The following is a 24,755-nucleotide window of genomic DNA, read 5'->3' on the forward strand; positions in this document are numbered from 1 at the left end:
AACATTCTAATTAGAAGAATAGATGTAAGACATCTAAACACTTAGTATTTAAAAATAATGATTTCTATATACTGATAAAAAATTATCTCTAAGACATTCATGAATGGGAAAAACTGGGAGAAAAGTAATTCATAAGGTGTTGTCTCCTTAATTTAAAATGAACGAGCAAAAATATATATATTTTAATAAATGTATACATGTAAGCAAAATGCTTTTGCAAATTGATTTGGAAGAACCTCTGAAAAAGGAGTTCATGATCTGAGCCACAGTCAGCTCCTGGGCTTGTTTTTGCTAACTGTCTAGATCTTCTCCATCTTTGGCTTCAAAGAATATAATCAATCTGATTTCATTATTGACCATCTGGTGATGGCCATGTGTAGTCTTCTCTTCTTTTGTTGGAAGAGGGTGTTTCCTATGACTAGTACATTCTCTTGGCAAAATTCTAATAGCCTTTGCCCTGCTTCATTCTGTACTCCAAGGCCAAATTTTCCTATTACTCCAGGAATTTCTTGACTCCCTACTTTTGCATTCCAGTCCCCTATAATGAAAAGGACATCTATTTTGGTGTTAGTTCTAGAAGGTCTTGTAGGTCTTCATAGAACCGTTCAACTTCAGCTTCTTCAGCATTACTGGTCAGGACATAGACTTGGATTACCATGCTATAGAATGGTTTGCCTTGGAAATGAGCAGAGATCATTCTGTCGTTTTTGAGATTGCATCCAAGTACTGCATTTAAGACTCTTGTTGACTATGATGGCTACTCCATTTCTTCTAAGAGATTCTTGCCCACAGTAGTAGGTATAATGGTCATCTGAGTTAAATTCACCCAGTCCAGTCCATTTAAGTTCACTGATTCCTAAAATGTCAATGTTCACTCTTGCCATCTCCTGTTTGACCATTTGCAATTTGCCTTGATTCATGGATCTAGCATTCCAGGTTCTTATGCAATATTTCTCTTTACAGCATTGGACTTTACTTCCATCACCAGTCACATCCACAACTGGGTGTTGTTTTTTCTTTGGCTCTGTCTCTTCATTCTTTCTGGAGTTATTTCTCCACTGATCTCCAGTAGCTTATTGGGCATCTACTGACCTGGAGAGTTCATCTTTCAGTGTCCTATCTTTTTGCCTTTTCATACTGTTCATGGGGTTCTCAAGGCAAGAAAACTGAAGTGGTTTGCCATTCCCTTCTCCAGTGGGCCACGCTTTGTCAGATCTCTCCACCATGACCCGTCCATCTTGGGTGGCCCTACATGGCATGGCTCATAGTTTCATTGAGTTAGACAAGGCTGTGGTCCGTGTGATCAGATTGGTTAGTTTCCTGTGATTGTGGTTTTCAGTCTGTCTGCTCTCTGACAAGAGCCTTATGGAAGCTTCCTGATGGGAAGGACTACTGAGAGGGGAATTGGGTCTTGTTCTGATGAGCGGGTCATGTTCAGCAAATCTTTAATCCAATTTTCTGTTGATGTTTGGGGCTGTGTTTCTTCCCTGTTATTTACCTGGAGCCAAACTATGGTGCAGGTAATGAAGATAATGGCGACCTCCTTTAAAAGGTCACATGTAAGCACTGCTACATTCACTGCCCCCAACCCTGCAGCAGGCCACCACCGACCCACGCCTCCACCAGAGACTCCTGGACACTCCTGGGCAAGTCTGGGTCAGTCTCTCATGGGGTCACTGCTCCTTTCTTCTGGGTCCTGGTGCACACAAGGTTCTGTTTGTGCCTGCCAAGAGTTTCTTTCCCAGTCTTGTGTAAGTTCTGGCAGCTCTATGGGTTAATGACAATTTCCTCCAAAAGGGCTTATGCCATACCCACATCTACTGCAACCAGAGCCCGAGCCCCTGCCCCTGTGGCAGTCCACTGCTGACATGTACCTCCTCAGGAGACACTCAAAAACAATTCTATCTCAGTCTTGTGGGATCTCTGGATCCTGGTGAGCACAGGTTTGTTTGAGCCCTCTGAATTGTTCTGGCAGATAGGGGGTTTGCTAAATGTGATTTTGCCCCTCTTACCATCTTGCTCCAGAGGTTGGTGATGGACAGGGAAGCCTGGCATGCTGCAGTCCATGGGGCTGCAAAGAGTCAGACATGACTGAGCGACTGAACTGACTGACTGACTGACCATCTTGCTGGGGCTTATCTTTTGTTCTTGGACATGGGGTATCTCCTCACAGTCACTCCTGCCATGCAGCCACCACTCCTTATTGATAAATTCAGACTTAAATTGAAGAAAGTAGGGAAAACCTATAAACCATTCAGATATGACCTAAATCAAATCCCTTATGATTATACAGAGGAAGTGACAAATAGATTCAAGGGATTAGATATGATAGACAGAGTGCCAGAAAAACTATGGACAGAGGTTCATGACATTGTACAGGAGGCAGGTATCAAGACCATCCCCAAGAAATGCAAAAAAACAAAACAGTTGTCTGAGGAGGCCTTACAAATAACTGTGAATAGAAGAGAAGCAAAAGGCAAAGGAGAAAAGGAAAGATAAACCCATTTAAATGCAGGGTTCCAAAGAATAGCAAGAAGAGATAAGAAAGCCTTCCTCAGTGATCAATGTAAAGAAATAGAAAACAATAGAATGGGAAAGTCTAGAGATCTCTTCAAGAAAATTAGAGATACCAAGGGAACATTTTATGCAAAGATGAGCATAATAAAGGACAGAAATGATATGGACCTAAGAGAAGCAGAAGACATTAAGAAGAGGTGGCAAGAATACACAGAAGAACTATACAAAAAAGATCTTCATGACCCAGATAACCACAATGGTGTGATCACCAGCCTAGAGCCAGACATTCTGGAATGCAAAGTCAAATGGGCCTTGGGAAGCATCACTATGAACAAAGCTAGTGTGAGTGATGGAATTCCAGTTGAGTTATTTCAAATCCTAAAAGATGATGCTGTGAAAATGCTATACTCAATATGCCAGCAAATCTGGAAAACTTTACTCTCAATATGCCAGCAAATCTGGAAAACTCCAAACCGATCTGGAAAAGATCGGTTTTCATTCCAATCCCAAAGAAAGGCAATGCCAAAGAATGTTCAAACTACCACACAATCACACTCATCTCACATGCTAGAAAAGCAATGTTCAAAATTCTCCAAGCCAGGCTTCAGCAGTACATGAACCATGAAATTCCAGCTGTTCAAACTGGATTTACAAAAGGCAGAGGAACCAGAGATCAAATTGCCAACATCCATTCAATCCTTGAAAAAGCAAAAGAGTTCCAGAAAAATATCTACTTCTGCTTTATTGATTATGCCAAAGCCTTTGATTGAATGGATCACAACAAACTGTGAAAAATTCTGAAAGAGATGGGAATGCCAGACCACCTGACCTGCCTCTTGAGAAATCTGTATGCAGGTCAGGAAGCAACAGTTAGAACTGGACATGGAACAAGAGACTGGTTCCAAATTAGGAAAGGAGTATGTCAAGGCTCTATATTGTCACTCTGCTTATTTAACTTATATGCAGAGTATATCATGAGAAACACTGGGCTGGATGAAGTGCAAGCTGGAATCAAGATTGCCAGGAGAAATATCAATAACCTCAGATATGCAGATGACATCACCCTTATGGCAGAAAGCATCTTGATGAAAGTAAAAGAAGAGAGTGAAAAAGTTGGCTTAAAATTCAACCTTCCAAAAACTAAGATCATGGCATCCAGTCCCATCACCTCATGGCAAATAGATGGGGAAACAATGGAAACAGTGAGAGAGTTTATTTTGAGGAGGCTTCAAAATCACTGCAGATGGTGACTGCAGCCATGAAATCAAAAGATCCTTGCTCCTTGAAAGGAAAGCTATGACAAAACTAGACAGTGTATTAAGAAGCAGAGACATCACTTTCCCGATAAAGGTCATCTAGTCAAAGCTATGGTTTTTCCAGTAGTCATGTACGGAAGAGTTGGACCATAAAGAAGGCTGAGCACTGAAGAACTGATGGTTTTGAATTGTAGTGCTAGAGAAGACTCTCTGGAGTCCCTTGGCCCTCAAGGAGATCAAATCAGTAAATCCTAAGGGAAACCAACCTTGAATATCCTTTGGAGGGACTGTTGCTGAAGCTGAACCTCCAATACTTAGGTCTCCTGCTGCAAAGAGCCAACTCACTAGAAAAAGCCCCTGATGCTGGGAAAGACTGAAGGCAAAAGGAGAAGGTGCAGCAGACAATGAAATGGGTTAGATATCATCTCTGACTCATAATCATGAATTTGGTCAAACTCCAGGGGATAGTGAAGGTCAGAGGAGCCTGTTCCCAAGGCAGTCCATGGGGTTGCAAAGAATCAGACACAATGTAGAGACTGAACAACAACAATTGGCTGGATTTATAAAATGTGATGATGTAGGATTGTGTGTGTGTATATATATATATTAGTATGTTAGTTGGGAAATTAGGAACAGCTTGTTGAGAGGAAAGAATAAAAATGCTCAGTAGGAAAAAAAAAATTAAAACATGACTGGATGACAGGACTATAGAGAAAATACCTTTACATTTTTATACAGGCAAGACTTTATGAAATGTGGGGTCTAAGTTAACAAATGGAGAAGGCAATGGCACCCCACTCCAGTACTCTGGCCTGGAAAATCCCATGGATGGAGGAGCCTGGTGGGCTGCAGTCCATGGGGTCACTAAGAGTCGGACACGACTGAGCGACTTCACTTTCACTTTTCACTTTCATGCATTGGAGAAGGAAATGGCAACCCACTCCAGTGTTCTTGCCTTGAGAATCCCAGGGACGGGGGAGCCTGGTGGGCTGCTGTCTATAGGGTCGCACAGAGTAGGACACGACTGAAGTGACTTAGCAAGTTAACAAACAAGACTTGGTAGTTAAAAGATCCTGAGACCTACTCTCTGACAGGTATGTCTTTATATCATTTGGAATCCAGGAAACATCACCTGGACTTTCAAAATTAGAAGCACTCGACATATTTCCATCTCTGGAGATACTTATTTACATCCCAAGGGATAAGAACCTTGAAAGCTTTTCATTCATTTGCCAATTATAATTTGTTTAAATTAGGGAAATTAAGTTTCCCTTTCTCTTTCTGGACCAGAGGAAGTCAACATGTTTATAGAACTCCTATTTCTATTTTGGGGGTTCCATTCCTGTAATGTAAAAGCAGCCTTTGTACTTGTAGGTGTGTCCATATGGCTATCACTCTACTTCACAAGGAGAAAGAACTAGGGCAAAAGGGAATTAGCAAAGTAATTATTGTGAGGAATAATACCTCTGATCACTTCTCCAGAAATTCTATGTTCACTTTCAGATAGTATGAGAAAATACAAATATTAAAAACTTATCATAGCACTGATATTCAATTTCACTGAGAATCATACTTTTGTGGCAGAGTTGAAGGTGGCTATATTCCTAGTGTTTTGCTTTTTTTTTTTTTGATCCCATCATTTTCAGAATATAAATTGAAAGATATTATTTTGTCTTTTTTGTTTCACAGGCTTCTATTAACAGCCTAGTAGGTGTCAAGTACAAGTTACATTTGCCATCCACCTCTACAAGGATTAAATCATGTGTTACTGCAGCTGCTGATTTTCAACAGCCCCTGAAAGGAATTCAGAGTGGAGAGTAGAAGTAAGGCCCTCTGTACTCTGGGGAAAACTGCAGGATAGGTCTTTAGATAGATAGATATTTTCAGGAAGTAATTTTATGAGCTCAATTCTTGTATCTCCTCATATCTAGAAAAGCACTGAAATCCTTCATGGTGACATCTGCTCCTCATGACTAGCAGTATCCTTCATGAGACTAGCAGCAACTTTAGCAAAAAATATGTGCTTTGCTGCATGTACTCCCCCTTCAACAAAATCACACATATACTGACCACCCTGTTCACCTTTTTGGAGCAGTTCCTCAGCACTATCTGGGGTGCTATCTTCTCGTATATAGTCCTCATTTTGCCCTTAAATAAAACTTGATTTGTAACCCTGACATTGTGTGTGTGTGTATATATTTTAAGTCAACAGGGGGCAACAGAGAATGAGATGGTTGGATGGCATCACTGACTCAATGGACATGAGTTTGAACAAAATCTGGAAGATAGTGAAGGATAGGGAAGCCTGGCATGCTGCAGTTCATGGGGTTGCAAAGAGTCAAACACAACTTAGCTACTGAACTACAAGGTTCCAAAGTACAATACTGGATAAAAGCATACCTAAATTCCCACAATCTGCTGAGATGAAGCAGGCAATAGACAAAACAAGTGAGACATTTAGAATGCCAAGTATTGGTTGATATTAATTTCCAAAAAGTAAAGCAGGATGATAGGGTAAGGAGTAGTTTATCTTAAATATAGTGACCAAGAAATTTCATTCTGAGTAGGTATTTGATTCCTTGATAGCTCAGTTGACAAATAATCTGCCTGTAATGCAGAAAACCCTGGTTCAATCCCTGTATCAGGAAGATCTCCTGGAGAAGGAGTTGGCTACTCACTCCAGTATTCTTGAAATTCCCTTATGGCTCAGCTGGTAACAAAATATGCCTGTAATGCAGAGGACCTGGGTTTGATCCCTGGTTTGGGAAGAACCTCTGGAGAAGGGAAAGGCTACCCACTCCAGTAGGTCACAAAGAGTTGGACACGACTGAGCGACTCACTTTCACTCTCAGGTGGTATTTGAATAGGAATATAAGAAAAATGAGTGATCTGTAAAGCTGTTTTGGGGAACAGCATTCCAGAAAAATGGCACAGCAGGTGCAAATGTGCCAAATCAAGGGCATGCTCACTATAAAGGGAGGTTTCTGCTTTACTGACTATGCCAAAGCCTTTGACTGTGTGGATCACAATAAACTGTGGAAAATTCTGAAAGAGATGGAAATACCAGACCACCTGACCTACCTCTTGAGAAACCTATATCCAGGTCAGTAGGCAACAGTTAGAATTGGACGTGGAACAACAGACTGGTTCCAAATAGGAAAAGGAGTACGTCAAGGCTGTATATTGTCACCCTGCTTATTTAACTTCTATGCAGAGTACATCGTGAGAAATGCTGGGCTGGAAGAAGCACAAGCTGGAATCAAGATTGCTGGGAGAAATATCAATAACCTCAGATATGCAGATGGCACCACCCTTATGCCAAAAAGTGAAGAAGAACTAAAGAGCCTCTTGATGAAAGTGAAAGAGGAGAGTGAAAAAGGTGGCTTAAAGCTCAACATTCAGAAAACTAAGATCATGGCATCCGGTTCCATCACTTCATGGCAAATAGATGGGAAACAGTGGAAACAGTGTCAGACTTTATTTTTCTGGGCTCCAAAATCACTGCAGATGGTGATTGCACCCATGAAATTAAAAGACACTTACTCCTTGGAAGGAAAGTTATGACCAACCTAGATAGCATATTCAAAAGCAGAGACATTACTTTGCCAACAAAGGTCCATCTAGTCAAGGTTATGGTTTTTCCAGTGGTCATGTATGGATGTGAGAGTTGGACTATGAAGAAAGCTGAGTGCCGAACAATTGATGCTTTTGAACTGTGGTGTTGGAGAAGACTCTTGAGAGTCCCTTGGACTGCAAAGAGATCCAACCAGTCCATCCTTAAGGAGATCAGTCCTGGGTGTTCATTGGAAGGACTGATGTTGAAGCTGAAACTCCAGTGCTTTGGCCACCTCATGCAAAGAGCTGACTCATTGGAAAAGACCCTGATGCTGGGAATGATTGAGGGCAGGAGGAGAAGGGGACAACAGAGGATATGATGGTTGGATGGCATAACCGACTCAATGGACATGGGTTTGGATGGACTCTGGGAGTTGGTGATGGACAGGGAGGCCTGGCATGCTTTGGTTCATGGGGTCGAAAAGAGTCGGACACAACTGAGCGACTGAACTAAACTGAACTGAAAGGGGGTTAGTATGGATAGAGGAGAAAAAGGAACAAGAAGGAAGAGGACAGGAAAAAGGTTTGGGAGCCAAATTGCAAAGGGGTTTGGTGTGCACTCTAACATCTTTGGTTGTTTTTGAAAAATTCAACACGGAGATGTAAGCAGAGAACTGAGATACCTGATCTCTATTTTAAAAGATTTACGTTAGTGACTGTGCTGAAAATAAATGTGAGATTGGAGGTGTGGGCAAGAGTAGAATCTGAAATAATAGTCAGGATATTAACTAAAAAAAAACATGAATACACGACAATGTAAGAACTATAAATTCAGCTTTTGGGGGGATTACTGAGGACTATAGCCTGGGAGACACCCTCTTAGCTAGTTCTGAAGAATTGCTCTGCAAAGGTATGGGGAAGTCTGTATCTCTCTATAATATGATTTTTGTGAAGTGGGTACATGCAACCAGGCACACAAATCTGTAGAAGGTTTCTGCTAGTCTCAAGGAATAGATGTCTCTGTTAATGATTTTAGGACCCCTTTAGGTATGAGAAGATGCAAGAATTTGAGTTCAAAAGTTTCTCATGAAAATATCTAACTATCTGAAATTCTATTCTGTCAGTTTTCCCAAAGCACAGTGTGCCTCTTTCCTAATCTCCATCCTTTACTCCTTTCAGGGTTTGTTAAAGGTCAGCAATCACAGTGGCTAATGACCTAATACTTACAGTGCTGTATGGTGGTTGGCAAGAGTGTTTTTTTAGTTGGCAAGAATTTTTTCAGCTATTCAAGCAATGGACCATGCTGACTTGAAGAAAAATGAAAGTGATGGATTTGTAAGAAATAGCCATAGAACTGACAGGATTTGGGAATGGTAAGTGAGAGAGTGGAGTAAAGGATGATTCCACAGTTTGGGGGCTGAGCAAGTCAATGAATGTTTTCTTCGGAATTTACTCACTTGGAATGCAAATTACAAGAAAGGGAGGATAAGAGTTCAATTTTGAGAAGTTGTATAGACATCTACATGGAGATAAGTAGCAAATGTTGAGTTTTAGGGGAGCATTTCAATGTAGAGATAACACTCTGTACCCTATAAATGGTTTATTCTGTTCTCCATGAAGTATAACTTTCATTCAGTTTTTTGCTTAAGCATCACTTTCATAGGCATTTCTAGATTGATTTATACCAAATATCAATGTTCCCCCAAATTTCAGTCCTCTACTCTTCATTATGATAATTCACAGGAATTATCTCCACATGACTTATTACACATATGTTTTTGTTTGTTTGTTTTCTCTCTCCTTCCATCAGAATAAAATATAAGCTTCATAAAAGAAAAAAGATTTATTAGTCATAGCATTGTCCCTGGTAATTGCCTAGCACATAAAATAGTTAATCTGTAAGTACTTTTGAATCAAAGCATAAATAATGTTTATTGAAATACTTATATGCTTCACATATTATTTTTTGAGTAAAATAATTGTAATTATTCATGTATTTTTTCCCAAAACACCTACCCAAGCATCTAGCATTGTTATTTTTATTAAACACATTTAATAAGCAAATAAAGAGCTGAATGGTTTGTCATTGACTTTTACTTAATGCAAATTTATTTTAGTAATTTATTTTTCACATTTGTAGGTAAGGATAATAAAAGCCCTGGGGGGCTGTTAAATAGACGGAGCCTTCTGAGTATTCCAAATGAGAGCTTATGTAGTCTACACAGGTACTTCCTTATATCTGGTGCTTCTTTCCTTCCTGGACATTTAGAAGACAGTATTTCTTTGAAGGAGGAAACAGAACAGGCTCCATCTTGAGAGCAGGACTCCATCTTGGGCCAGACTGTGAACTTTGAGCTATATGCCCAGTATCTATGGAAATGACATACCAACTGGAAAACCAGACCCCCCCTCCCCTGGATGGAAGAGCCCCAGGGCTTGTACCTAGACTCTCCATCACCTAAAAGAATACCTTAATTATCTGTGTAACCAAATAGAATCATAAATTCTATTATGCTTATTGGGGTATGACCACAGGCCTATTGATAATTGTCCATTGTTAACTACCTAGGCTTAAGGCATACTAATCATGGGTTTAAGACATACGAATCACAGGTTGATTTTTTTCTTTTTTAATTATTAAAAAAAATTATTATTATTATTTTTTTTTTACTTTACAATATTGTATTGGTTTTGCCATACATCAACATGCATCCTCCCCGGGTGTACATGTGTTCCCCATCCTATTAACGCATATATATGGAATTTAGAAAGATGATAACGACAACCCTGTATGCGAGACAGCAAAAGAGACACAGATATATAGAACAGTCTTTTGGACTCTGTGGCACAGGTTAAATTTTATTGCATCTTTCTTTTCCTTTGTTCAGACTAGTTTCAGAGAATCTGGGGAGGTGGGTTTGAGCACGTACACTTAGGGTATATAAGGTTTTCACAAAAACTGGTCAGGGTCCTTGGCTAAGAGGAGACTCTGCCTTGGGCCCGCCAGTATAATAAACTGCACTCCACTATCTGCATCATCCTTTTGAGTGAGTTTTTCTCCCGGAACGCATGCCTACAACATGTTAACCACTTTGTCCGTGTCCTTGTCAGAAAAAGGATAGAGGACAGTCCTCTTGATGATTGCTCATTCAGACAAAACATGTGTTCCTGGAAAGGGAGCCCAGAGTATGGTCTCTGACCCAATACTGCAACCTAACCTACACATTGAAAGAAAACTAGAGCAGCCAGAACAATGGAAACTGAGTGGAGTAAAATATCTGTGGTGATAGAAGGCTCTTGTAGCCTTCTATCTAAAAAGGAACATTCTTTCAGTATTACCTAGAGGTCTCATTTTGATTTTGTACACTAAAACGTTTTTGCAAGTGACTAGAGATGAGGGGGAAATGTGTATGAATTCATCAGTTGAGATGGCAGACTACACATCTTTAAGTTATTTAGGTAAATCTCTAGGACCATGACTGCTGGATCATACAATACATCTATGTTTAGTTTTGAAAGAAGTTGCCAGACTGTTTACCAAAATGTCCATATCATTCTGCATTCTCACTAGCAATGAATGAAAGTTCTTGTAACTTTGGATCTTACAGAAAAAGAGACACAAGCCTGAATTTTCAGGGAGTCAATAAACTAAAAACTAAATTGTGCCTTTCAGTAAATCACTTTTACAAGAATAATTACTGAATTACTCAGTAGGTAAGACAGTGGATCAATAGCTATTTTTCACATTTACTGCCTCACTCTTCATCATCTACCAAAGAAGCATTTCCAGTATAAATTCTGCCTGTACCAGACTCCATCCAGCCACAAAAATTATGGAAATCTTTTCTCTGCCTAAGGAATCTTAAAAGAAGACAATCTTGGAGTCAGTTTCTTGGGAAGAGGCTTATTGGTTACAGAATCTTTTGAATACATGATGAAGAAGCATAATGAAGCTGGTTCCAGTTTCCATTGGGAGACTTGGTCTGTAGAATTTTGAGTCCCTTAAGTATCTCATTAAACCTTAATGCACAACCTATGTTTCATTCTTAAAATATTTTTCTTCTTGCTGTGCATTTGATTACTTTTAACTACTGACTTTGGCCACTTGATGCAAAGAGTCGAATCATTGGAAAAGACTCTGATGCTGGGAAAGATTGAGGGCAAGAGGAGAAGGAGGTGACAAAAGATGAGATGGTTGGATGGCATCACCAACTCAATGGACATGAGTCTGAGCAAACTTCAGGAGATAGTGAAGGACAGGGAAGTCTGCCATGCTGCAGATCATGGGGTCTCAAAGAGTCGGATATGATTTAGCAACTGAACAACATTGACTTTATAAGTTGAAGAGCTGCTGCTTCCTTGATAATTCCCCATTAACTCCAGCTTCTGACCCCACTACCACAAAGTAGTATAAATTAAATTCAGTTCCTATCATTACTTTTGGAAAATCATCCTCCCATTTTCCTATCATTTTAATCTCATTTTAAGGGTTATCATCATCTCTTTGATATCTTCACAGAGCAGGAAAAATATGCCATGATCATTTTCCCTGCAACCTTTTTCATGGTCATGTCAGGTACCCTAAAACACTAAAAGAAAAACAAAACAACTGTGATAATGGTTCCTAGCCTGACTGCCTATGTCTGTGTCGGAGTTTTGAAAAAAAAAAAAAACAGTTTATAAATCATTCAGTATTCAACGAAGTATCCATAATACATTCAACTTAACTTCCCCAGCAGTATAATTTATTCTATAATTGAAAAATGAATGAATAGATCCATGAATTATATAAAGAGCTTGCTGTATGAAAGAATACAAAACAAGAAGAGAAATATAGAACAGACCTCTGGGAATTACAGGTATAAGACATGTAAAAGTAATTTTGAAAAAATAAACTTGAAATGGTCTTGAACATTGAGTAGAACTTTGGCAGGACATGAAGAAGGGAGAAAGAATTATATCCAAAGACAACAGTATGAACATCCCAGTTTTCTGGCCTGGAGAAGATTCTAATAGAATCTGGCCTGGGAAGACTCTAATAGAATATTCCCATATAGTTTTAACCATTTTGTCCTTCTCAAAATGTGATATGCCTGAACTGTTAACATCTATATATTCTACAAATTTCAAAAATTCATATTCTCAGACCTCACCTCAAATCTCCTGAATCATAATCTCTGAAAGGAGGTCCATATTCTGTGTTTTGATTAGCGCTGTATACAATTCCAAAGTACATTAAGTTTGAGATTCATTGATATAACTCATTCAAAAGATCGTAACAAAAGATAAATTAAGTAGAACTAATTGAGATCTAATATCTATCCAGCAAAACATTATAATAATATGTATTTCAGAAATGTCACAATTGGAGGTATTAATGAATGTCTATATCATATATAAAGTTTAATTTTATAACATTACACAACTTTATAGGGCTTCCCTTGTGGTTCAGCAGTAAAGAATCCACTTGCAATGCAGCAGATGTGAGTTCGATCCCTGGGTCAGGAAGATTTGCTGGAAAAGGAAATGGCAGTCCACTCTAGTATATTTGCCTGAGAAATCCCATGGACACATGAGCCTGGCAGGATACAGTCCATGGGGTCACAAAGAGTCAGACATGACTTAGCGACTAAACAACAACACATAGTTCTATAAAGAACAAGCTTAAGTAAAACCATTTGCAAGTCCAGGCATAATCATGTATAATCCCATAAATACAACTCAGTTATAAATAGAAACTCATTTATATTTTTCCACATCACATTCTGTTAACAATAGAATCACTGTTAATAATCTGGCATGTCATTTCACTAACCCCAGTTGTCCTCGGGAAAAAAAAGAAATCCAATTTACTCTTTTTGGGATGCCTACTAAGAAATCATACTCACCTAATAGTTTTTCCTTTTAATAAAAGAATACCACTGTGTTACATTCATGTTTAGCATGAATCAAATGTTACCATTTGTCAAATTGTAATTTTCAGAAAACTCTATGAAATCAACAGCATTATCACCTACATTTTGCATATAAGGACACAGAGACACAGCAGTGGTAAGGAAAGCGCCCAACATTCTTCACCTAAGAGGTGAGAGAACCAGAATGAGTGTTCCAGAACCCATGCTAATTCTTTTCTTTGTAATATGTTAAAATCCTCTTTAAGTCAGACCTATTAAGGCATACTGTACATACAGTAAAAGTCACCATCTTCCATAGGCCAGTCACTATTCACAGGTTACATTTTCTTCTTTAACAACAGTGTTTGTCAAACTGTGGTTCCCAGATCAGTAGCATCAGCATCACCTGGAAGTTTGTTAGTCCACCCCAGTCTTACTATCAGAAACTCAGTGGGGGTGAGAACCACAGCACATGTCATATTTATCAGAATTAACATCAACATCGTCTTAATATGTTGAAGTGAAACTGGCACCTCACCTTTGTATTCTTCCTCCCCCACACTCATGACTCCAGTATAATACTGAGAAAAGCTATCAGGCAGATGCCAATTCAGAGACATTCTACAGAATAGCTGACAATTGTTTCTCAAAATTATCAAGATCATCAAAAATCAGAAAAACTGTCACAGTTGAGAGAAGCCTAGGAGACATAAGAACTAACTGGAACAGAAAAAGATATTAAGTAAAAAACTAAGGGAATAGGGCTTCCCTGGTGGCTCAGTGGTAAGGAATCCACCCGCAATGCAGGAGACATTAATTTGATCCCTGAATCAGAAAGATCCCCTGAAAAAGGAAATGACAACTCACTCCAGTATTCTTGCCTGGAAAAATCGATGGACAGAGGGCTAGAGTCCTTTGGGTCACAAAAGAGTCAGACATGACTTAGCAACTAAACCACTACCATCAAGGGAGTAAAAATCAATATATTAATGTTAACTAAAAGAAGGGATAAGAAAGCCTTCCTCAGTGATCAGTGCAAAGAAATAGAGGAAAACAACAGAATGGGAAAGACTAGAGATCTCTTCAAGAAAATTAGAGATACCAAGGGAACATTTCATGCAAAGATGGGCTCGATAAAGGACAGAAATGGTATGGACTTAACAGAAGCAGAAGATATTAAGAAGAGATGGCAAGAATACACAGAAGAACTGTACAAAAAAGATCTTCATGACCCAGATAATCATGATGGTGTGATCACTGACCTAGAGCCAGACATCCTGGAATATGAAGTCAAGTGGGCCTTAGAAATCATCACTACAAACAAAGCTAATGGAGGTGATGGAATTCCAGTTGAGCTATTTCAAATCCTGAAAGATGATGCTGTGAAAGTGCTACACTCAATATGCCAGCAAATTTGGAAAATTCAGCAGTGGCCACAGGACTGGAGAAGGTCAGTTTTCATTCCAATCCCAAAGAAAGGCAATGCCAAAGAATGCTCAAACTACCACACAATTGCACGCATCTCACATGCTAGTAAAGTAATGCTCAAAATTCTCCAAGCCAGGCTTCAGTAATATGTGAACCGTGAACTTCCTGATGTTCAAGCTGGTTTTAGAAAAGGCAGAGGAACCAGAGATCAAATTGCCAACATCTGCTGGATCATCAAAAAAGCAAGAGAGTTCCCCCAAAGACATCTATTTCTGCTTTATTGACTATGCCAAAGCCTTTGACTGTGTGGAAAATTCTGAAAGAGATGGGAATACCAGACCATCTGACCTGTCTCTTGAGAAATCTGTACATGGAACATGGAACTGGACATGGAACAACAGACTGGTTCCAAATAGGAAAAGGAGTACGTCAAGGCTGTATATTGTCACCCTGCTTATTTAACTTCTATGCAGAGTACATCATAAGAAACGCTGGACTGGAAGAAACACAAGCTGGAATCAAGATTGCTGGGAGAAATGTCAATAACCTCAGATATGCAGATGACACCACCCTTATGGAAGAAAGTGAAGAGGAACTCAAAAGCCTCTTGATGAAAGTGAAAGAGGAGAGTGAAAAAGTTGGCTTAAAACTCAACATTCAGAAAATGAAGATCATGGCATCCGGTCCCATCACTTCATGGGAAATAGATGGGGAAACAGTGGAAACAGTGTCAGACTTTATTTTTTTGAGCTCCAAAATCACTGCAGATGGTGACTGCAGCCATGAAATTAAAAGACGCTTACTCCTTGGAAGGAAAGTTATGACCCAACCTAGATAGCATATTCAAAAGCAGAGACATTACTTTGCCAACAAAGGTCCATCTAGTCAAGGCTATGGTTTTTCCTGTGGTCATGTATGGATGTGAGAGTTGGACTGTGAAGAAGGCTGAGCGCCAAAGAATTGATGCTTTTGAACTGTAGTGTTGGAGAAGACTCTTGAGAGTCCCTTGGACTGCAAGGAGATCCAACCAGTCATTCTGAAGGAGATCAGCCATGGGATTTCTTTGGAGGGAATGATGGTGAAGCTGAAACTCCAGTACTTTGGCCACCTCAGGCGAAGAGCTGACTCATTGGAAAAGAGTGATGGTGGGAGGGATTGGGGGCAGGAGGAGAAGGGGACAACAGAGGATGAGATGGTTAGATGGCATCACTGACTCGATGGACGTGAGTCTCAGTGAACTCCGGGAGTTGGTGATGGACAGGGAGGCCTGGCATGCTGCGATTCATGGGATCGCGAAGAGTCAGACACGACTGAACGACTGAATATATCAGCAGCTGAATGGACATGAGTTTGAGCAAACTCTGGGAAACAGTGAAGGACAGGGAAGCCTGTGTTGCTGCAGTTTATGAGGTCACAAAGAGTCGGATACGACTTAGTGACCTAATGACAACAATGTGTTAATACTGGTTCATTCGCTGTAGCAAATGCACTCTGGTAATATAAGATTGTTTTGCCAAAAGTTTCACTTTTGTTTTAAGTTCAAAGGATTCGCTAACCAGCTAAACTGCCTGTTAAACACTATAAAAATTTTCAATATGTCATAGAGGATTATTTAACTTAATTTCAATATACAATCATTAGAAGAAAGGAAAAATAGAAATAGAGAAAAGTAGAAGTACATACATCACCAAATTGGGCTGACCAATATCGAGACTCAAACGGTGCTGAGAAGTCCCTTGTTAATAGCAGTCTGGAGTTCCAATCAGGAAAGAGTCCCAAACAGTGCTTCCCCTCCACAGGTGAGGCTTCAAACTGCAGTGTCAGGAGCTTGTGCTTTTAAGTTCAGGCCACAAACTGATATCATCATCAGTTTGAGTGCAAAAATACAGCTCTGGCTTTACTTTAACATTTTTATGTTTCATCTTGTGAGTTAAGAGAACTTCCAGACCCAACCCTCAGGGGCTGAAGAAAATTCCAAGAGTCATTCTCTATCTTATCTAAAATGACACTCAGCTCCCTGGTAAAAATCTATGCACTCACAAGCCGGCAAGAAGCTAGCAAGTCATCAGGGACATGTTCAGACAGATCAGAATCAGATCAGAGGCCTATTTTGCTTTCTTGCCTCTGAAGACTGAACAAGACTGCCTCCATTTTAGTTTCCCTAACAAAGATATCAGAAAAAATTAGGTGTGGGGTATATGGGAACTGTCTTCACAATCTTTCTGTAAATATAAAACTGTTCTAGGGCTTCCTTGGTGGCCCAAAGGTAAAGAAACCACCTGTCAATGCAGGTTCAATTCCCGGTCCAGGAAGATCCCACATGCCTCAGAGCAGCTAAGCCTGTATGCCACAACTATTGAGCCTGTGATCTGGAGCCCAGGAGCCACAACTATTGAGCCCATGTGCTGCAACTACAGAAACCCATGTGCCCTGGAACCTGTGCTCCACAGCAAAAGCCAACGCAATGAGAAGCCTGCACACCTCGACTCGAGAGTAGCCCCCCTTCTCCTCAACTAGAGAAAAGCCTGTGCAGCAACAAGGACCCAGCACAGCCAAAAACAAACAAATAAATAAATACATTTTAAAATGTTCTAAAATTAAAAGACTAGTGAAGTAAGCAATAAAATAAGAATTTAACTTAAAAGTTAGGGGAAAAAAAAGAATAATATGTCAGAATAAGCTCAAAGTGTATAAAATTCAATATTACAAACAAAAGAAAATGGAAGAATTCTTAGAGAAAAGAAAAAGCCTTTTAATTTTGTCTTTGAGATACAGATTAAAATTGAGGAAGACAAGCAAAATAAATTAAGAAAAATATCACACATACAAACAGTACTGAAAATGAGAACAAGTGATTTATGAAGAGATGAGACATCTATGAATATCTTCTTTGCCAATAGATTTTAAAATAGATTAAATTGAGACAGTTTTGAAAATATAATTTTCAAATATAATTTTAATCAATAAGTACAAAGAAAAATACTGAAGCATTAGGTTTTAATTAAATTTCTTTAATGATTATTAAATACTATGCTATTACAATGTAAAGAAATTTAATAAGCATTTACATAATGCTATAGCCATTAAATAAGTTTAATAAACAATTTAAGACTTTACAAAAAACAAATATCAGATTTAATTATTTTACAGGGAATATCTATTAAACATTCAAAGAAAAAATATTTGTTGATATTGTTTAAAATTTATAATGATGTTAAAAGTTATGTTCTCTTTGATTCCAGTTAGCAGAGCTAAAACCTTAAGGATTTTTAAAGCAAGCAGCAGAGCAGCAGAGAAGTAACATTGAAAACTAAAAGGAAAACTAGACTTCAAGATTTATTATAACTCTGAACACCTTTGTGAAACATATTCAAAGTGTTAAGGAAATTCAAAGTTTTCTTTCTAGGTTAAGTATTTGAATTTTGTGTGTAGGAAAAAGTCCTCATATGGACTGGGGGCAACCTCAGAGGATCATTCTACCTCCTCCTCTCCTCTTGTCTTTCTCCTCCACCCCTCCTCCCCACATCCTCCTCGTCCTTCTTCTTTTCTCTCTCTCTCACACACAGTCACTTACTCACACACATATACATATACTCACTCGCACACACGTAACCAAGAGAGATTCAATCCCCTCTCTACCTTATAGATTTAAAAAGGGACAATCAGTTTGAATCAGTTCAATTTAGTTCAGTCGCTCAGTCGTGTCCAGCTCTTTGCAACCCCATGAATTGCAGCACGCGAGGCCTCCCTGTCCGGAGAAGGCAATGGCACCCCACTCCAGTATTTTGGCTGGAAAATCCTATGGACGGAGGAGCCTGGTAGACTGCAGTCCATGGGGTCACTAAGAGCCAGACACAACTGAGCGACTTCACTTTCACTCTTCACTTTCATGCATTGGAGAAGGAAATGGCAACCCACTCCAGTGTTCTTGCCTGGAGAATCCCGGGGCGGGGGAGCCTGGCGGGCTGCCGTCTATGGGATCGCACAGAGTCGGACACGACTGAAGCGACTTAGCAGCAGCAGCAGGCCTCCCTGTCCATCACCAACTCCCGGAGTTCACTCGAACTCATGTTCATCGAGTCGGTGATGCCATCCAACCATCTCATCCTCTGTCGTCCCCTTCTCCTCCTGCCCCCAATCCCTCCCACCATCAGAGTCTTTTCCAATGAGTCAACTCTTCACATGAGGTGGCCAAAGTATTGGAGTTTCAGCTTTAGCATCATTCCTTCAAAAGAACACCCAGGGCTGATCTTCAGAATGGACTGGTTGGATCTCCTTGCAGTCCAAGGGACTCTCAAGAGTCTTCTCCAACACCACAGTTCAAAAGCATCAATTCTTCAGCGCTCAGCTTTCTTCACAGTCCAACTCTCACATCCATACATGACTACTGGAAAAACCATAGCCTTGATTAGACGGACCTTTGTTGGCAAAGTAATGTCTCTGCTTTTGAATATACTATCTAGGTTGGTCATAACTTTCCTTCCAAAAAGTAAGCGTCTTTTAATTTCATGGCTGCAGTCACCATCTGCAGTGATTTTGGAGCTCAAAAAAATAAAGTCTGACACTGTTTCCACTGTTTCCGCATCTATTTCCCATGAACTGATAGAAGTATTTTAATTTCAATCTTTTTCTTTTCAGGAAAAATATCACCTCTTACCAGTAGGTGGCATCAAATAGCTATGAAATATGCTTGCTGCTGCTGCTGCTGCTGCTAAGTCGCTTCAGTCGTGTCTGACTCTGTGCAACCCCATAGACTGCAGCTTTCCAGGCTCCTCCGTCCATGGGGTTTTCCAGGCAAGAGTACTGGAGTGGGGTGCCATTGCCTTCTCTGATGAAATACGCTTAGATGACTGCAAAGTCAAAGAAAAACTCAAAAAGGTCGTGCAACACATTATCTTTCCTTAGTTAAGGAGATGAGGATTCTGCATCTGAATTGAAATAATATTACATAGATCTTTTAACCTTCTTTAAGAATAACTTGTTAATCGTTAAAGAGCATAGCAAAATGCTTCAATTATAAATTCTATAATTAAATATATGACTTTATCATGTGAACTAGTTTATCTTTGTTGAAAAATAGCATTGTTAATTTCATTTGTTCAGACATTTGTATCATCAATGGATAAGGTCCTGGATATTTAAAATCATTAGATACTAGACACAAGAATGCATAAATAAATTTGCTATCTACATGCGTGTCTCTGTTTTGTAAATTTAGGTCGAGGCCATGAGGTTAAGGATGAGTAGCTAATTTAATTTCAATCAATTAAATGTTATCAATTTACGGGCAAGTATATTTCAAGCACTGCAAGACACTGACTATGCAGTGATAGCTATCCTTGCTGTCAAAGAATTCAAAATTGAGAGGGAAGACAAAAGTGTAAATAGGCAATTAAAATATGCTGCTGAAAAAATACAACCCTGATCTCATGAAAATTTAACACTTTCCAGAAGACCTCAGAAAAGGATAACCTGACAAATAGCAGAGGAGAAGTGATGCCAAAGCAGGGATAGGCCAGCAGAGCTGGGATGGAGTGGAGTAATATAAAATGAGAATATTCTAGTTGAAGGAAATAACACACATAGGGATGCAGGAATAAGAGTCTCGTACATTCTTGAAATCAAAAGACATGTGCTGTGTCTGTATCCTTGAGAAAAGGATGGGTGTGGAAAGTGGTGAGAGATGAGGCTCAAATCGTGCGGGGATTCGTAGGTGAGTTTAGATGATTGACTAGTATCATATAAGCAATGAGGAGCCAATGAAAAAAAGGATTTCAATAAGTTGTTCAGTTGCTAAGTCATATCCAATTCTTTGTGACTCCACGGACTGCAGCATAGCAGGCTATTTTTCCCTCACACCATTGGCTCCTTGTTTCACTAAGATAGATATTATAATTAGTTTTGATGTGATTTCTTGGGCTAAAGTGTGGAACACAGATTGGATAGGAACAATATCAGAAACTGTGAGAAGAGTGAAGAGACTGGACTATTCCAGTAAATTGATGGTGTCTCACCTAGGAATGGCACATTTGGTGAAGTGAAGTTACTCAGTTGTGTTCGACTCTTTTCGACCCCATGCACTGTAGCCTACCAGGCTCCTCCATCCACGGGATTTTCCAGGCAAGATTACTGGAGTGGGTTGCTATTTCCTTCTCCAGGGGATCTTCCTGACCCAGGGATTGAACCTGGGTCTCCTGCATTGGAGGCAGACGCGTTTACCGTCTGAGCCACCAGGGATATTTGATAGGTAGACTCAAAAATAGTTAATGCTAGATTGGCTGTTGAGGAAGGAGATGATATGATACCCAGATGGACTAAGCAATGGAGAGAATGATCTAGGTAAACAAGGCTAGGCTCAAGCAGAAGGCAAGATGTTCCTTTTAGACCTAGTAAATGTGAAATGCCTCTATGGCTTTCCTGACCCTCACCTCAGATTTCTCCATCTCAGTGAAAGGCACTAACAGTCATGCATGTGTTATTTGCCTTACTCTCCATATCCAAATGATTACAAAGCTCAACATGTAAATTCCTTTTTAAATCCTCTTGAAACTACTCAGCTCTTTTCATCCCCACCAACCCTCCTTAAACATTATCATCTCTTATTTGTTGTTCTTTAGACACTCAGTGCTTCCCTGATAGCTCAGTTGGTAAAGAATCCATCTGCAATTCAGGAGACCCCAGTTTGATTCCTGGGTCTGGAAGATCTGCTGGTGAAGGGATAGGCTACAGACACCAGTATTCTTGGTCTTCCCTTGTGACTCAGCTAGTAAAGAATCCACCTGAAATGCGGGAGACCTAGGTTCTATCCCTGGGTTGGGAAGATCCCCTGGAGAAGGGAAAGGCTACCCACTCCAGTATTCTGGCCTGGAGAATTCTATGGACTGTATAGTGGATGGGGTCGTAAAGAGTCAAACACTACTGAGCAACTTTCACTTTCAGTCACTCACTCAGTCGTATCCAATTCTTTGCAATCCCATGGAGTGTAGCCTTCCAGCCTCCTCTGTCTATGGGATTTTCCAGGCAAGAATACTGGAGCAAGCTGCCGTTTGCTTCTCCAGGGTATCTTCCTGACTCAGGGATCAAACCTGCTTTTCCTGAATTGCAGGGAGATTTTTCATTTACTGCTGAGCCACTGGGAAGCCGTCTTCTTTTATTTGGATAACTCCAAAAGGCTCTGAACTAGTGTACCCGATTTCATTCTCCCTTCACTGCAATCTCTTCTCTACTCTGAAGCAAGAGTGAGTTTTTAGTATATAAATCTGATCTTGTCACCTCCCATCATAGTCCTACTACTTAAAACCTTTCAATAGCTTCTCACTGTTATCAAGATTAAGACCAAATCCCTGAATTAGTCTGCAAATCCCTGAATGACCTCATTTCTGCCTTTCTAATGTCAGGTATCATCTTTCTCTACTCCTTCCCCTTTCTCCTCCACTCCAACAAACACTGGCTTCTTTTAGCCCAGCAATGGCATCCTCATTCTCCTTCAATAGGCTCTGAACATCATGCTTTGTTTCGCCAAAAATTCTATTCAGTAGCTGTTTCAGCTCTTTCTCATTCTGTTGACCACAGCTTTACAAGCCAGTTCCTTATGAAAAAAGCTCTTCCTAACTTATTTAGATCAAACACTTTCACAGGTCCCCATGGCACTACACCCCTCTTTTCCTGCAGTTGTCAAAGTTGCCCTTTTCCACGTTTATGCAATTACAATCACATCTCCTGATCTACCAAGCTTCAGGTTTCAAGACTAAAGACTAGTTCTGATTTAACTCATCTTTGGGTTTCCAGAAGTTTGTCTGATTGTGGCAAATTGGGAGCACAGATGCTTCTAACTTCCTGAAAGAATAAATATAAGCAGCATAGTACACTTTATGTATAGATATAAAGCTTAAGAAACAAGCCTGAGTGGGTCATATGATTCAGGTATCTTTAGAATAAAAATAATAATTGCTGTTATGGGAGTGAATCAGATCACTTAAGAAATGCACACAGAATGAAAAACAAAGAAAGGGAGAGTAGGAAGGAAGAAAGAAAATCAAGGCTGTGTTGATCACTGTTCTGGTTGTTATAGAAACATAATCTGTGTTTAAGCAGGAAAGAAATTTATTTTAGAAATTTCTAGTGTGTTTTAGAGAATCTAATTCAGAGATCCAGGCCTGGAAATAGATGGGAACAGCACTAAAGACTACAGTGAGGGATTTCTAGGGAAATAATGAGGTTCACACAGATTCTGCCACTCCACTATGACTCATGGTTCATAAAGACAATAAACACCAAAATAAACACCAGAATTTTGCCACTCCAGTTGGCACAGAGCTCATCAGGAGGTTAATGCCCTACACACCTGCTTCCTCATCTTCACTGAATTTACGATTCTAGCACCTCAAAAGTGTTTCTGATAGGCATAACCTCACCTAACTGACATGCCTCACTGCAGTAGCAAGGAAAACAGAAAATAAATGTTCAGGCCTCTATCTTGATAAGTTGCAGTATGCTGCTGCTACTGCTAAGTCACTTCAGTCATGTCCGACTCTGTGCGACCCCATCGACGGCAACCTACTAGGCTCCCCCGTCCCTGGGATTCTCCAGGCAAGAACACTGGAGTGGGCTGCCATTTCCTTCTCCAATGCATGAAAGTGAAAAGTGAAAGTGAAGTCGCTCAGTCGTGTCTGACCCTCAGCGACCCCATGGACTGCAGCCTTCCAGGCTCCTCCATCCATGGGATTTTCCAGGCAAGAGTACTGGAGTGGGGTGCCATTGCCTTCTCCAAGTTGCAATATAAGACATTATAAAAATATAGAGCTATCAATCCAAAGAAAAATAAGTACCCCCCTCCCACAAATAAATACAGGCTATGATGGCTCAGAAGGAATTGCTGAGAATATCAATATATATGGTTAAGGAAGCAGAACTATCTAAATAACCAGAAGGACCAAGGGGATAACCAGGAAGATGTGTCACTAGAGACAAAATCTGGAAAGAGTGTTCTTTTTTGAAATATTTGCTTATTTAGCTGTGCCAGGTCTTAGTCGGGGCGTGCAGGATCCATCTGCTGCAGGCATGGACTCTGTAGTTGTGGCCTGCAGCTTTAGTTGCTCTGTAACATGTGGGATCTCAGTTCCACAACAAGGGGCTGGACCTGCATCCCTTGCATTACAGGCAGATTCTCAGCCACTGGACCACCAGGGAAGTCCCAGAGAAGAGTGTTCTTAAATAGGAGTATCAGTATATCAAATGCTACAGAGATATTTACTAGGGTACAGACTGAGAAGTATCCATTGAGGACCAGCCAGGAGGTCATTAGTCACCGTGGAGGGGCCAGTTTCTGGGAATAATGATGTAGAAGGCAAATTGTAGTATATTAGTGAATGAGTGGGAAGTAAGAATACAAAGAAAATGTAGGATGTTATTTTAAACGATTGTTGAAGAACTAGCAATATATTATGGAATTAAAAAGGCTTTGCTATGATCACCTCTCCCGAGGGGAGAGATCTCAACATGTTAAATGGACCCATTAAAGCAGAAAGGTTGAAAATGTCCAGAGAGAAAGATATTAGTGGGGGAAAGTCTCTGTTGTGATGCTCAGCAGAGGTTGAAGACCCGACTTCAAGGAGGAGGAGGGATACACGTTCTACCAAAAAGGCAGGGAAGGAACAAAGAAAAATACGGGTGAATGGATTTGCAGGTTTGCTGGCAGGAACAGTGAGAGCAGGTTTGGTACAGTAGGCTTTTGTTAAGCAGAAGGTGGAGAGTGTTGGAAATAGAGGACTGGCGAGTAGCAAGCATATTTATTTCAATGGGCAACACCCACAATGCAGGTAAGTTTGGAGCACAGAAATGTACAGGGTCATCAGCTGCATGGTTTTATGGTTCTCTTCTGTAGGGTTCAGTAGTCTAGTTGTTGGTATAAAACATTCAGCCTAGGGGAGTCTAACAGGACTTCCTGTAGAGATGAAAGTGTTCTTTTCTGTGCCTAATACAGCAGCCACCAGCCACACGTGGCATTTGGTACTTGAAATGTAGCTAGACTGACAGAGGAGGTACATTTTTCATGTCTTCATTTTAACTGCTTAAAATTTAAGATTTAAATAACCACACACAGCTA

Source organism: Bos mutus, chromosome 6 (assembly GCF_027580195.1).
Source record: "Bos mutus isolate GX-2022 chromosome 6, NWIPB_WYAK_1.1, whole genome shotgun sequence".
NCBI lineage: Eukaryota > Metazoa > Chordata > Mammalia > Artiodactyla > Bovidae > Bos > Bos mutus.